Source organism: Battus philenor, unplaced genomic scaffold (genome assembly GCF_028537555.1).
Source record: "Battus philenor isolate CCGP_79_NKW_IND1 unplaced genomic scaffold, ilBatPhil1.0.hap1 SCAF_19, whole genome shotgun sequence".
Taxonomy (NCBI): Eukaryota; Metazoa; Arthropoda; class Insecta; order Lepidoptera; family Papilionidae; genus Battus; species Battus philenor.
In genome coordinates, this window is record NW_027181681.1 from 11083231 (window position 1) to 11097667 (window position 14437).

The 14437-nt window shown below is 31.4% G+C and overlaps 1 protein-coding gene across 2 annotated transcripts in view; it reads right to left on the reverse strand.

Moving 5' to 3' along the window:
- The window catches only part of LOC137921569 (phospholipid phosphatase 2-like), a 103471-nt gene that overhangs the window by 72721 nt on the left and 16313 nt on the right, over window positions 1–14437 (reverse strand). The window contains exon 1 of one of the 2 annotated variants that reach the window (XM_068764368.1): window positions 9656–9715. The exons of the other annotated variant lie outside the window; for it this stretch is intronic. The gene's annotated coding sequence lies outside the window, so the exon portion shown is untranslated. Of the gene's footprint in view, window positions 1–9655; window positions 9716–14437 lie in introns of those variants that run through there. 2 annotated transcript variants of the gene reach the window in all.

A 14437-nucleotide genomic window follows, 5' to 3' on the forward strand; every position in this document is an offset into this window, starting at 1 on the left:
ATTCAAACATATTAGTAACAAAAATCTTTCCGGTTTTAAAATTTTCCGCAAAAAGAAGTATTACACCATGTCGAGTATCACTCGACAGTGGAGCTTGTGGAACAAAATCAGTGTCGAGTGAAACTCGACATTGGAGTGGAAATGGATAAAAATATTATACAACTATTCTATTGTTTTTAAATACTACATGCATTTAGAACTTTATTAAGAATATATTTTATCGTCTTATTAGATCCCTAGAGTGAAGTCATTCCTTGGGCCGTCCGACTAAACTAAGTGAGAACACACAACAAATTCAGTAAAATAAACAAGACTAATGTCTACACTACCAAAGTATCTCTCAAACTCAAAAGAAAGCTTTTTAAGCATTTTATTATATGGAAATAAGCGAGAAAAGTTAAATAAAATAAAAATAAAAATAGTCGTTTATTTATGTGACTAAATATACTATTATTGAATTTGCTATTTTATTCCTATGTACTTTTTGATTAAAAAAGTATTTAGTGATTTGAAAATGTAAGCATTTTCAACAATAACATTATAAGTAAGGAAAGTAAATTTAATTATTACAAGTAGTGTTCTTTGGTGTAGGCATCTTCTAAATCTTTCTCTGGTTAAGGATTTTATTCTACCTTTTACTTGGTCATTCTTTTCTTTTCTTGGAAACGATAATGTTAGGCGTTTTGTGCATCTGGTATTATTCATTATTCATGAATATATATACCGTGAGAAGTAAATGTTACCGAGTAGTTTATTATACTTTTAATTATTGATATTTAGATTAATTAAATCTTTATTTGTATATATAATTATTACAAATATCTCAGGCGAACTTTATTCACAATAAGGAGGTTATCAGTTAAGAACACGTGACACTTTTGTACCTCAGTCACTTTGTCTCGTTTTAGATTCTCAATAACCTAACAATAAGATGCCCTCATGATCTAGACCTAGATTTCGAGTGCTAAGCGTACAAGACGCCAATTAGTGGAACTTTTATCGTGTGAACGTTCTAAATGGATAAAACAAACCGTTAACCATTGTTTTTTTTTGCTCTAGATCCTGCGTGGCAGTATTTACTTGTATTACTAAAAAGTTTGCCGAGTTTTTTCTTAAACTATTTCGTAAATAAATCTTAAACTATTTTGAATTACTTACACTTAACTAAATCTATATATAACTTTTACTTAACTTTGTTCATTTAAATGATATTTAACAAAAATAATGTATCTTTTTCACATACTAGTAATTATGTCTGTTTTCACTGTTTATTTCTTCTTCTGGTTATAGTTTTTTTTTAATTTTACATGGCCACCTTTGGGACCTCTGTATTCGCCAGCCATGTGTAAACAGGGACATTATTTACATTGAGTTTTTCACTTTCTTTTCCACGCTTTTCTTTGTCCTTCTCATTCTCACACATTCCTTTCGGGACCTCTCTACTCCCATGCCATGTGTAAGCAGGGATATTATTTACAAGTTAAAGTTACTAAAGTTTCCTCTTTCTGGGTCGATGCGTCGTGTTGTGGTAAAGCGTGGCATTGCCGGCGTTTTGTTTTAGTAATTTCTTCTATATTACTGTTTTGTTGTACTGTACAGCTGTAGAAGACAGACTTGCGATCGCAGATTGTGGGTATGATTCCCGGAATAAAATTTTTGCTATTCGGAATTTGCTATACGAACATTGATTAAAAAGGATTGTTACGGCTCACAAACAAGTTTTCAAAGGATGGCCACCAGCGTTTTTTGCGTACCATAATACCACACTGCGATAGCAAACCTGCTTGCCAATAGTGGTGGTAATGGTATATCCCCTCATAGATGGTCTTTGTAGATTCCTATGCCTGTCAGTGTGCGTCTATGGGCTGAAACGACTACACTATTATATTTCTTTACATTTTTTTTAGTCGAATTGAATAAATATTGAACAATTTTATTCTACTGAATTCAAAAGTGGTCCGTAAGAAAAAACAAAATGCGATAAGACCGCCAATTATACATTTGTAATTTTATTACTTCTGTGCGGATTAAATTTTATGTTCACGTATAAAAAAATTAAAATAACGAACGATTAGGTCTTTTGTTGATTGCAAACTTTTCGATTGAATTAACGCAAAAACATCGATGGAATTTTTTTGTTTACTTGACCAGCTCTAGTGCCTTAATGGCATTTGCAGATTCCGCGGGTGCGAGTACGACAGTGTAATTAATAAATTTGTTATTACTAATGTTGTAAATACATTACAGTAAACTACGGAAGTTCGAAACAATAAAACTTTAGTATTTCGCAACTTACTTCGGTCGATTCAATTGCAAAACAATAAAGTTTTACACAATCTTTACTATTTCCTCGAATTGGCAGATCGTTCTGCTCTACGACTGCGCTATAAAAATATTACAACTTCCGCTAAGTTTCACCATAAAGAGGTATAAATTATAAATATCTGTTTTCAATACAGATTCGTAACAAAAAACTGTCAATTTTTAGGTGAAACTTTCCATTCAAATTTCATAACATCATCTTATCAGCGAAAACAACGCTCACTGCAAGACCTCCCTCGAAGATTGTCAGGATGACCAGTTTGCACTGCAGTCATCCAGTGACTTCCTTCCTTAAGTAAGCCTGCCCACGACAGGGTCGTAGTGGCACTCGAGAACCTTTCGGCTATAATCATATATATCATTACAGCTCACAAATTGAGACAACCCGATCATTTATGATAAACGTTTCCCAGCGTAGGGTATACGCCCCACAGTGGAGCAATTTGAAAGCAGACTCGACACGTGTTTAACCTTTCGGTTTAACATAAAAAATATATCTGTCATAAGGGGGACATAAGTAATTTCAAAAAGTCTAAGGAGGAAAAAAAGCGAAATAAATATATTTTTTATTCCACTACTTATTTATTGTAATAAAAGTATACTAAACGCGCTGATTTAGCTCTCAATTTTTTTTAAATGATCATATTTGGTTCTTTGGATAATGCCTTTGCCTAGTGGATGAATACAGATTAAAAATAAATCAAGAATAAATTTCTTCAGTTACAAGTCATATCTTTTAACAGCTATGTATATTTGTAATAGAAAAAATGAGTTCTATAGAGTATACAGTTAGAAATATACTTTTTCTGATACAGTTCCAATACATTTCTTCCGTGTCCGTCTTAAAGGACAGTACGAACCAGTTATAAGTCCCACAGATAATATTTAGGTCGCCAGTCCACAAAACGTTACATGCCCACGCTCTGGATTCCTGAACGTGATCTTTGTACAGAAACTGTTTCGATCCTTTTGATAATCTATTGCGACAGATGTCTATGACAGCCAACGCATTTTGACATTGCAACAGTGCGTTATGTACAAATGTAATATATTTTTTACATTGCTATACACGCACCTATATATATATATATTAATATTTACATGGAGAAGGTACAACATATATAACAATAATTACGAGATGCACCTTTAAAATCGACCAGCATATTCTCATCCCTTTATCAATCTCGCAGAGGATTAGCAGAATAAATATTTTAATTGAATTTTAGATTAAATACATGATGAAGTTTTAAAAATTTAATCTTATAATAAATCGTTTTATATTTAAAAAACGATGTAATTATTAATGAACTTTTAAAATTTTGACAATTCTTTAACTGCCTTACATACAATAACAATAAATACGTGTCACTTTTAAATTCCCGCCAACAGCTCTTTGCCTTATTTTATGGCGTAACGCACAGACTATAAATAACATGACGATAAAACTTGACGTTATTTGAGTTTGTGACTGAATTAAAACATTTTCTACGTTTAGTCGGTTATTTTAAAAACAAAAAGGTTTATTCCCTGCGGGGACACTTTAAAAACGTAACACAATAAATTTTATTTTCATAGTTATTACAAGGCCGCAAGAACCATGTGTTTTTTTAGTTAGTTTCAATGGTCATGGTGTCAATGACTTGTATATTTTTATTTATTTACATATGGCAAACTCATACAAAATTGAATAAATAAAAATAAATAAAAAAGACCAACAAGAGAGATAATCTACTAAAAAAAGAAAAAAAAACGAAAATGAGAATATGTTATATTGACAGTATGAAGTGTGTATGTATAGTATGTGATTGATAATTACAATTATAAACGTATCCGGTGGCAAAATTCAGATTTCAAATTAAAATATAAAAGAAACTACCACAGTTAAAAATATATTTTAATAAAAATAAAAAAAGGATCTGTGTGGATTTTCGAAAATCACATTGTTGAACTCTATATTTACAACTATTACTCATATATATATATATATATATATATATATATATATATGTATATGTATATAGTGTAAAGGACAAATATGTAAGTATATTTACAAGGATGTGGTACATGAGAAACAATTGGTTTATTTTTTAATATTGTGTAATATATAAGTGCCTTATTGCATTTCACGATTTCTTTAAGACATCCTTTTGATACAGTACAAACGATGATGAAATTTAATAAAGAGATATCGACCGATTCCAAGTAAAGAAGTTAGTGTACCAGCTTTCACTTGTTTCCCCGAACTTAACGAAAAGATGGAGTTGTGGTGACTTCATGTGTGAGCACCTTGTTACCGTGTGGTCACCTCGTGGGGCGACTACTTCCGAATAGAAAATCATTAATTCTTAGCTGATCTCTACTTGATATAAGGAATATTTCTACAAAATTTCAAGTCTCTAAGTCTTATGGTACTAGAGATATTGTGATGAATTAATACATAAGTGATGATCTCGTATATATATGTATATATGTGTACATATTTATTCTTATAGTTTTTAAAGCAAGCCTCTTTTGTTACAAAACCCAATCGTGTGTACATGTATATGATCTTTGTTATTATTTCAGCTGTAAGTTGTCCATTTCTGGATATATACCACCCCTGTAGATTTCCCAAAAATACCGGTTCGAATCGACCTTGTAGGATGTTCTACGCTACGCTTGCCAGTTCATGGTTCATCAGTCTTCTGTACAAGTTTAAAACCTTTTTAATAAATTTTAAATAATTGAAATCGTAAATATGAACACAGATTATATTAAACTGAGACTGCGTATTTATAAATAAATCCTATTGTTTCCTACGCATAATTTGTGATGTTAGATATTAAAATAGCATGGGCGTAAAACGCTGCAATCGATATTTACGTAACTGCACTAAAATGCTGCTATATCTTAAAGATATTTGTAAGTGTGTGGGTGTTATCACCGAAATTGGCCATTTAGGTGTTGGCAGAGGTCAAGGCGCGCTGATAAACTTAGTGGAGCAGATCGTGCTACATATGCATCCACGTATTAATGTTTATTCTAATATTTATGTAACCATTACCGAGTATGTTAACATAGATCAATTCTAAATTATTTCAATACATGCAATGTAACATAAAAATTACGATAATTGTATTTTATATGAGTTTAAAATTGTGAAGGGGTGAACATATAGCTAACTTACTGTTTGGTAACCCAAAACTTTATGTCCTTGTAGACTTTATACTGCCAGGAGTAATTAGCCAGTCACAAAAAAAAATACTGTAACTTATTTTAGACTGATCACTTTATACGAGGTTACTTGGTGTTAAGCTTTTTGTTATAAAATATATTTTCTATTAATGAACTATTTATTTACACGTTTAAAGCTTTTACATCTATGATAAATCACCCTGTGTACATTTGTTTATCGTTAATCTCTGAGTCAAAACTACTGTAGATGTCATGGAATTATTGAGTTTTTATAAATGTTTTGACTTCTCGTATCTTATGTATTCAATAATTCATTTGTTATGACTATTTATTACTTTTATTTTATTATCTTATAGATTCAGGCGTTACCTCGTGGAAGCCATGCAATGAAGTCCACCGACTAGTGCTAAACGCCGAGTGTAACCTGAGGATGCCCCGTAGAAGGGTGAAACACGTGTATAGTAGATTAACGGGGGTAGTTGTGTTTCGCATTGTTTGCCGCACGCGCATTCATCAACGGGCTGTTCACTTCATTGCACGACTACTGCTGCATAGCGGAAGTAGCTATATGTTAGTCCCTTTCTTAGTTTAATTTTATTATCTTTATAATTAATCAATTATACAGTAGGTATCATTAATATTTAATTTTGTTTAAATATACGAATCTGTCTTCATATTTTTTCAAAATTACATCAATGCAGATTTACTAATAAAATTTATTATTCATGTCATATAGGAATTTTTATTATTCTTAAAATATACTCAGCTTGAGTCTATATTAAATAAAAATAATAAAATAAAATTCCTGAATAAATACATTATTCCGATGTATTCGTACATACAACCAATTTGAATATTTGAAAATGATGGCAACATTCTTAACTAATGGAAGGCATGCTTTTGTAATTTAAATCGACGATACGAAGTTATTTGGCAATATATTTTTGAATAAATAGATATATACATGTTTTCTATATATATCTATATGTTTTCTGAGAATTCGTGGTGTTTTCAAAACAATTACGTGCTTGTTATAAAAATAGAGAATAACGACGAAAATTAAAAAAAAATGTATGAACATTTATGGCGATATATCTGTGTTTTATATATATAAGTTCCAAATATTTTCTAGAAGATTCTTACAGGAAAAATAATCAAGACAGAAAAATGAACGTAAATATGACGAATATAGAAACTTTACGAGTTTTCTTCTGAGACGATAGACACCCATTGCAAAGCATAGGCTTTTCGCAAAATCGTCACGACCGGCCTTGCGTTGACTGCATCCAGTAACTTCCTGAGACCTATGTTCTCAGTCCACCTAGTGATATTGCCTCTGCCAGGGATCCCAAGCCCCCGTTAATCCGCTATTATTGTCCTCGCTACTACCGCAGCCAAGAACAGACAACCGCTGGGAAATAGACGTCGATTTCTATAGTGGTTGATCATTGGCAGGATATATCATAATCGCCACGCTTGGCAGAAGGGTATTCATCATGTGATGTTAAGGTGGACAGAGAACGCTGCTGTACATCCTCTAGAAACTTATTCTCCTGACGCATCTTACGACACCCACGGTAGAAAACGGGATATGGAATTTTAACAGTTTAGGCGTTGAATATGTAAACCGTCTTTGGCATTGATTAGTATTTACTGTGTACAAAATTTATTAATTTTATTTAATCATTAAATAAAGTGATCACTCTGAAATATGTTACAACCATTTGTTTTTTTTTATATATTTGATTACGATAGGATAATAACTTTTGGCATTCGTATATTGGATGTAACTTGCTGCTTACGTATATAGCCTTGTTACAGTTTTAAGTCTCTATCTCTGGTCTCCGGTCTTGAGTTCTATGTTGCCGGTCTTCATCAAATTACATTATACTAGCTGATCCCGCAAACGTTGTTTTGCAAAAAAAAAAATTAAAGTTTTTAATTAACAAATGTAAGATAAGGGTTGATCGTGGAGGGGTGAAAATTTAGGTTTGTATGTATTTTTGTATGCTGTATCATAATAAAATAAAAACCAAAAAAATTGTCTAAAAAATAAAAATAAAATTTAGGGGTGGACCACCCTTATCACTTAGGGGTATGGAAAATAGATAGTAGCCGATTCTCAGACATACTGAATACGCATGTAAAATTTGGTAAAAATCGGTCAAGCCGCTTCGGAGGAGTTCAAGTTCGAACACCGTGACATGAGAATTTAATATATTAGATATAAATACACATATGTTTTGCATTGGTTTTTGATAAGATATGCACCGATCGCCGGATTCTTTGAAGTGTTTTAAAACATACTGATTGCGTTTGTGTCGAGGTATATTTTGCACAATGCACTAAGACAATAGCGATTTATCGTCGCAATGTTTATCAACCGTATATCCGCGTAAATAATTGACAGAAGTAATAAGTTTTTATTCTTGGTTCTTTCGATGTATTTTTGTATGTTTTTTCAATCCATAATACTATTAAGTGTTTAAACCTGATAAACGACTACCATAGTAAATACAGTACACGGCGATAAATATTGCACATCGACATTTAGAAAGAGACAATCGGCAGTTTTCGGCTTCGTAGAGCGTTATATAGCTCGAAATACGACTGACAAAACGTCACATAGGTAGTGTGGAACAAAGATAATGGTGTCTCTTTCCAAAGGTCGATGTGCAATATTTATCGCCGGGTATTGTACATAGATAGTAATAATATAATTTATATATAATATAGTAAATCTGTTTGATTGAAAAATAAAAAATAAATCATATTTATTTGTTTCATTTGTTAATCATTTGGCTATGAAATAACTAAGCCGGCCTGTGTATATAAACGAATCGGTAGCTTCCTAGCAGCATCACAGTTCAAAAGGCAGTTACGTAATATATTACGTCAAATCACAACTGAATAGGGACAATTATCAATTGTTTACATAAATTGATAATTCTATTATATTAAGTATATACGTTAATTTATATAAGAAAAAATATTTATCACGTTTTGTTTAAACGTGCTATAATTTTTTATAAATACATAATTATATTAAGCAGAGGACGTTGCTGCCAATCTTTTGGAAACTTGTCTATGAGTAGCGCAATCCTATATAATCAATACACAATTGAATTATATAAAATTGTATCCCGCGAACAAAACCCGTGACCCAATATCATAAGTCTCTGTCTTCTACCGCCGGGATACTACTGTTCAATGACACTTGTTAGATATCTAATAATATATTGCAGTATATATATGTAATAAAAAAATTACGAACTGTACCCTTTGTGGTAAGAGAAGCCCAAATACTGGCCACTAAGATCATCAATACTTTTTATTCATTATTTCTAGTTCGATTCGATTTAAAATTCGAACGCTTGTTTAAATTCGAAAGTAGAATGTCGAAATTATTACAGTGTCACTAATTATTGTAAATACTATCTCTATATACACAGAATATAGATACAACTGGCGTTTATTTCTTTGGTAAAGAAGATAAAATACATATATACATAGGTGCTGCCTTCTTTCTTTCATTTTAACTGACAGAAGTTACCATATCTAAACCATAAATAATCAATTCAAATATTAATAAATGAAAAAATACAATTTTGGATTTATTGTCATGCTTTATGCATCACATTGTTAGATATATTTTTTGATGCGTGAATAAATAATTGCTTTTACTATATGAAAACAGAATACAATGGCTTGGAGAGAGTTTTTAAAGATAATTGCGACAAATTCTGAATAAATGCCGTTACAAATTATTTTTCGAACTGGATGGAGTTCTAATTTTTATTTCATAAGAACTTACTACAAAAATTTCGTTCTCACCGGCCTAACAAAGGAAAATAGGAATTATTTATTACATATGCAGATAAATAAGACTATTTCTTTTTTTACTTAAAATTAATAATGTATTTATTATAATAATTTTGTCTAAAATTTATATGAATTTTATTCGCGTGTAGTAAATATACAAATTTAAAATTAATATTTATGATACCCGTTAATAAACAAGGGTACTGTCGATCAATTTAACGGTCAACATGCACTAAAATGTTTTTATGACACAAACAGATGCAATAAATAAACTTCTAATGCGATGTAACACGAATAAAATATATTTTTAGCGTATATAGTCTGTTTTAAAACTCACCGAAAATTATTATTCGATGAATCTAGCTGGTTTCTTAAATGTTGAACATTTCTTTAAACTCGTTAAACAAACAAAAATTAAACAGATTAAAATATAAGCACTTCACAAACACGTGTAATTATAAAATGTCGTTGAATATATTTAATAATTTGAAATTCGAATCGCAATTTTAAGATCGTTCAAGAAGTTCGCGGCGCGTCTTATAGTTCGACTGGAGCGTTCGAAATTCAAACAAGGTAACGTTCACAAAGCACACGATGTGAACGCGAACTGACGGTCGAATGCCGCTCCGGAACATAACGCCAACGTATTTACCCAATGTATTGGACGTTAGATTCGTTGTTGGCTGTTGGAATATTGTATATAACTATAAACAATTCTCGTTTATTTATGTTCGTTTCTACATAACTAAAATCAAATAGATTTTACGGTATGATACATTAATTATATAATTCTTATGCTATTTTGTTTTGAGTAATTTTGATATCATGCATTGGTTAATAATAATAAAACATATATTCTGCTTGAGATTTACGCTCACACCTCATATCTTTGTAAAAATAATGCAATAAAATTATTTTCAAAGAAAGGAGATTTACAACTGAATATTGTTTAACTTCATATTCAAAATAATACATATTAACCATCTTTGTATTATATAAAAACACACACAAAACACAGTTTAAACTAAATATTGCAATTATCATTCGTTATAAAATATCTTCATTGAACTCTAAAGAATATTTGAAATAATGCTTCACTATTTACTTTTAAAAATAAAAACATTATTTAACTCTAATCTTCAAAAAGAGTAGACAATTAACACGTAATGTGTTTAGTAGTAAATCAATAAACTTTGTAAATTTAAACATTGGTAAAGAAATATAACTTAAATCATTAAATTGTATTCTACTCGCTGAGAGATGGCGCATGTTAAGGTATTAATTATTTCTACTTCTTACTAGATGGCGCTGTTCGCCAAAATAAAATTTACACTTTTTAGAAAACCATATTATATTTTAAGCAATGTATTTTTTAGAATTCTTTAAAATCTTTCATATGCGTTTATTAAGAAATCTTATGAATAATTGTACACATATAAATCATGTATGTATACACATATGTTATGTCTGTCTATCATTGTCTATTTCCATACTGTGATCGTCTGGAAGAAATTATCTCGTGTTATAAAATTATCCATTGTGCTTTTTTACTAATATGCAACTATGTATATATTTCCTGTCGTGTACAATAAAGAGAAATTAAAATACTTGAGGCTTATCTAATATCTTAATGTTCTTTAACGTCCCATCCGCATTTTTGTTGATAAATTTAATCTCCTTTTATTCCATTTCTACGAAACGGTTACAAGGAATTGGTGTTAAAAAGAAATTGAAACAAAAGAAATTGTTGAAACTTTTTCACACAGCTTACTTCAAAGTTAAAACTTTACTTCTATATATTATTCTACAACAATATTATCTTCCTATTTTTTAATTACAACTATTAAAGACTCTTCTGCTACATTTTCTATTGGTTGGGACATGTTCTTAACATTATTTCGTTCGTAACATTATTATTATTATTACATTAAAGTATTAAAAATAGTGTGATTCGTACTAGCATACACAATTCCTAGAATGATAAATATAATATTTCTATTTCGAACAGTAAAAAATAATTCAAACTTTTTTATTCGGTTCTCTATACATTTTTAATTATTTTTATTTAACATCCATCTGTCGCATTCATTAATATATTTCCCAATTGGTACGACAGAGATGAATTAACAATTTGATTAATGCATATTTCATGGCCCATATGCACTCGAGGTGATTAAAATGTGACGTGTGGAATGACGCCATATTTGATTTTAATCAATCTTTGCTTTCAAATTAATTAAATGCGTTCATTTTTTAAAATACAGATATTTCGATACTATTATATATTAAATAATTTACGATTAAATATTTTTGGATTATGATGTTTTGATTCTTTATTTATATATTATTAACATAGTGGAAAGACGACCTTATTAAAGTCCACGGAACACGCTCGATGCAGCCTGATGCCAACCAGTCGTATTGAAACTATATCAGGAATAGATCTTCCTGATATAGTATCTAGCTGTAGATGTTCTATGGCTGAAATGATAATGATGACGCCTTTAATTGTCACTTAGACATTAGGAGGTCCGGTTCAGTCTGGATTTACACTGCTGCCTTATTGGCTCTGGAAAGCTTACTACAGGGTCCAGTAGTCCGTCTCCTGCATGAGCGATAGGCGGTCATTTGTGTCAGATTTGTAGTTGCTATATGGTTAACTACGGACATCTGACGTCTTCATATGCCTGGTTTAGTGTGTGGTGAGGAGTTAGTGTTCATCGTCACGAATCTTGCGAACAGGCTGCATGGTGGGTGATCGCGCGGTTTTTTTTTTACTCGTACCCCTAATTAGTTGGGATCAGGATCCTTGTTTACAAATAAGTTTTTCAGAGTTTTCATCTTCATTCTTCACTCACTGTCATACTTCTCAATTTCTTTTATTCTTACCTTATTTCCATCACAATATCTTTCATTTTGTTCTTTCATTCCTTCTTGCTTTCATCGCTTTCCTTCCATCATCTTTTTACTCATAGGTGGCTTAGTACATTTTTTTTTATTCTTTATTTTGTTATTTACATTTTTTTTTTCGCGCGGTTAGGAGCGACTGTCGACGGTAGCTTACTGGCAACCGGAAAGTTACAGCTCGGTTACTTGTCTGCTCAGCAAGACATACATGCTAAATAACATCCACCGCATCTAGGTGTAGTTTAATCTAGATCCCGTGATGGGAATTGGGTTATAAGTGTGCCAATAACTTCGGTGCCATATCCGGATAATATGGAAGCCAGCTTATCTGGCATTCCGACTGAGGACTGAATCGTATGTTCATTCTTGGTGATATACAGGAAGTGACTGAGCCTTACAACTCCATCACCTGCTTGCAGATTCAGGTAGTGTGTTCGCACTGGGCACTGCCGTTATAGAATACTGCTGTCAGAGATGGTGGAGGCAAGACCTACCGTAAATAGGTCGCTGCTCTCGGGCAGGATAACCGTATCCATTGGTTTAACCTAACAGTTGGGCACTTTGGGAACAGTTGAATCAAAAAATTGGGAAAAGGTTATCTCTAACCTCACTTTAATGTCACGGTAAACTAAGGTCACATTGCGTTATAAATATTTTCGCGGACTTGAAGAGTCAAATCACGGATGGCGCTTAGTCTTAATATCATTTACATAACTTAATTGTATTGACTTGATAAGACTAGCTGGTGTGATTCTCAACCATGACTTTACTTACTTTACCCTCTACTATCCGTACAGTCATTAGTATGTTGAAGTTATCTTGTTATCTGTGAGTGATGTGGATAAAATAACATGTTTTTATTCTGCAAAACAGCGTGCGAATCGCAGACCGTCTGCCCACAATGTGGGTAGATCCTTCGACCTTGTTAAATACGGAAGACACTGAATACAGGGTGCTATTATAAGTCTATGGGGGCTATACCAATCAGTGAACGATCTATCACTGAAAAAATGACGATGTTGTTACAAGTATTGACGCTTTCATTTCATAGAACAGTTAGTATAATTCTCTCTTTAAGAGAGCGTTGTATTTCAACTCTATAAAAGGTAAGTCGTGTGAAAACATTACATTAAGGCTATGTGGAATCCAGTTCGGATCGTTGCCGACTAGTTTTTGTGACGCGTCATTTTTTTTTTCATCTCGAACCATCTTATTCATGTACTTGTAACGTGATCGATTTATCGTTTTATCGATAACAAAAATCGATTTGCTATTAATTATTTAAGTAACAAGTAACAACTATATGTACAAAAACGTACGAGGAAATTAAAGAAATAATTTATAATCAACTTCTTAAATGATACCATTATTTAGCTTACGAACAGAGATACAACCAAACACTCATAAATACACAATGTCATTAATTTGTGTATTTATTTATTTAAATACTTCTTATACAATGTATGTATACGATTTTAATACCGAAGGCGTTATCTACCAGTGAACTGTTTGAGAGGTGCAGAGATAAAATAATGAAGTTGGATGAAATATGTAAATATCATAGAAAAATATGTAAGATAAAATACTTCCTTATATTACCTCATATATGTATAATACTAATAACTATAATTATACATAAATATGATTTATTACACACACACATATATATGTCGTGTCGTTGTGGAGTTTTCTTTATTAATGTGAATTCTACCGCGCGTTGCCCCTTTTATTCGCTTACAAACATCGAGCGCCATCGGTGTCGACACCGGCCGAAACTACAAATTTTTTACTAATGTATATCTTTAAATATATATTTTATTACGTATACATATGTAAATGTATATAAAATTATTAATTAATTTAATTTATATTTTACATTTTTTTCGTCCACATTTTCGATTTCCATGAAGCTAGTTAGAGGTAAAAAAAAACTATTTCTAACCTAACCTAACTTTTTAATAAATCATAAAAAAGAACTGTGCATCCTAACATATAAGTGTTGCTATAAAAGGAGACACTAAACATGTCAAAATTAAAAATATTTTTAGTTACAGAAATAAATATTGTTTTACTTTTAAAAATGTAATATTGGTACAAAAATGGCGTCTGTTTTTCCCGCCAAACGGTTAGCATTGCCGCGTTCCAGTTAAAAGGACGCCACACCATACATTACTATGATAATCTAAACATGTTACCTTATATATGCAAACGG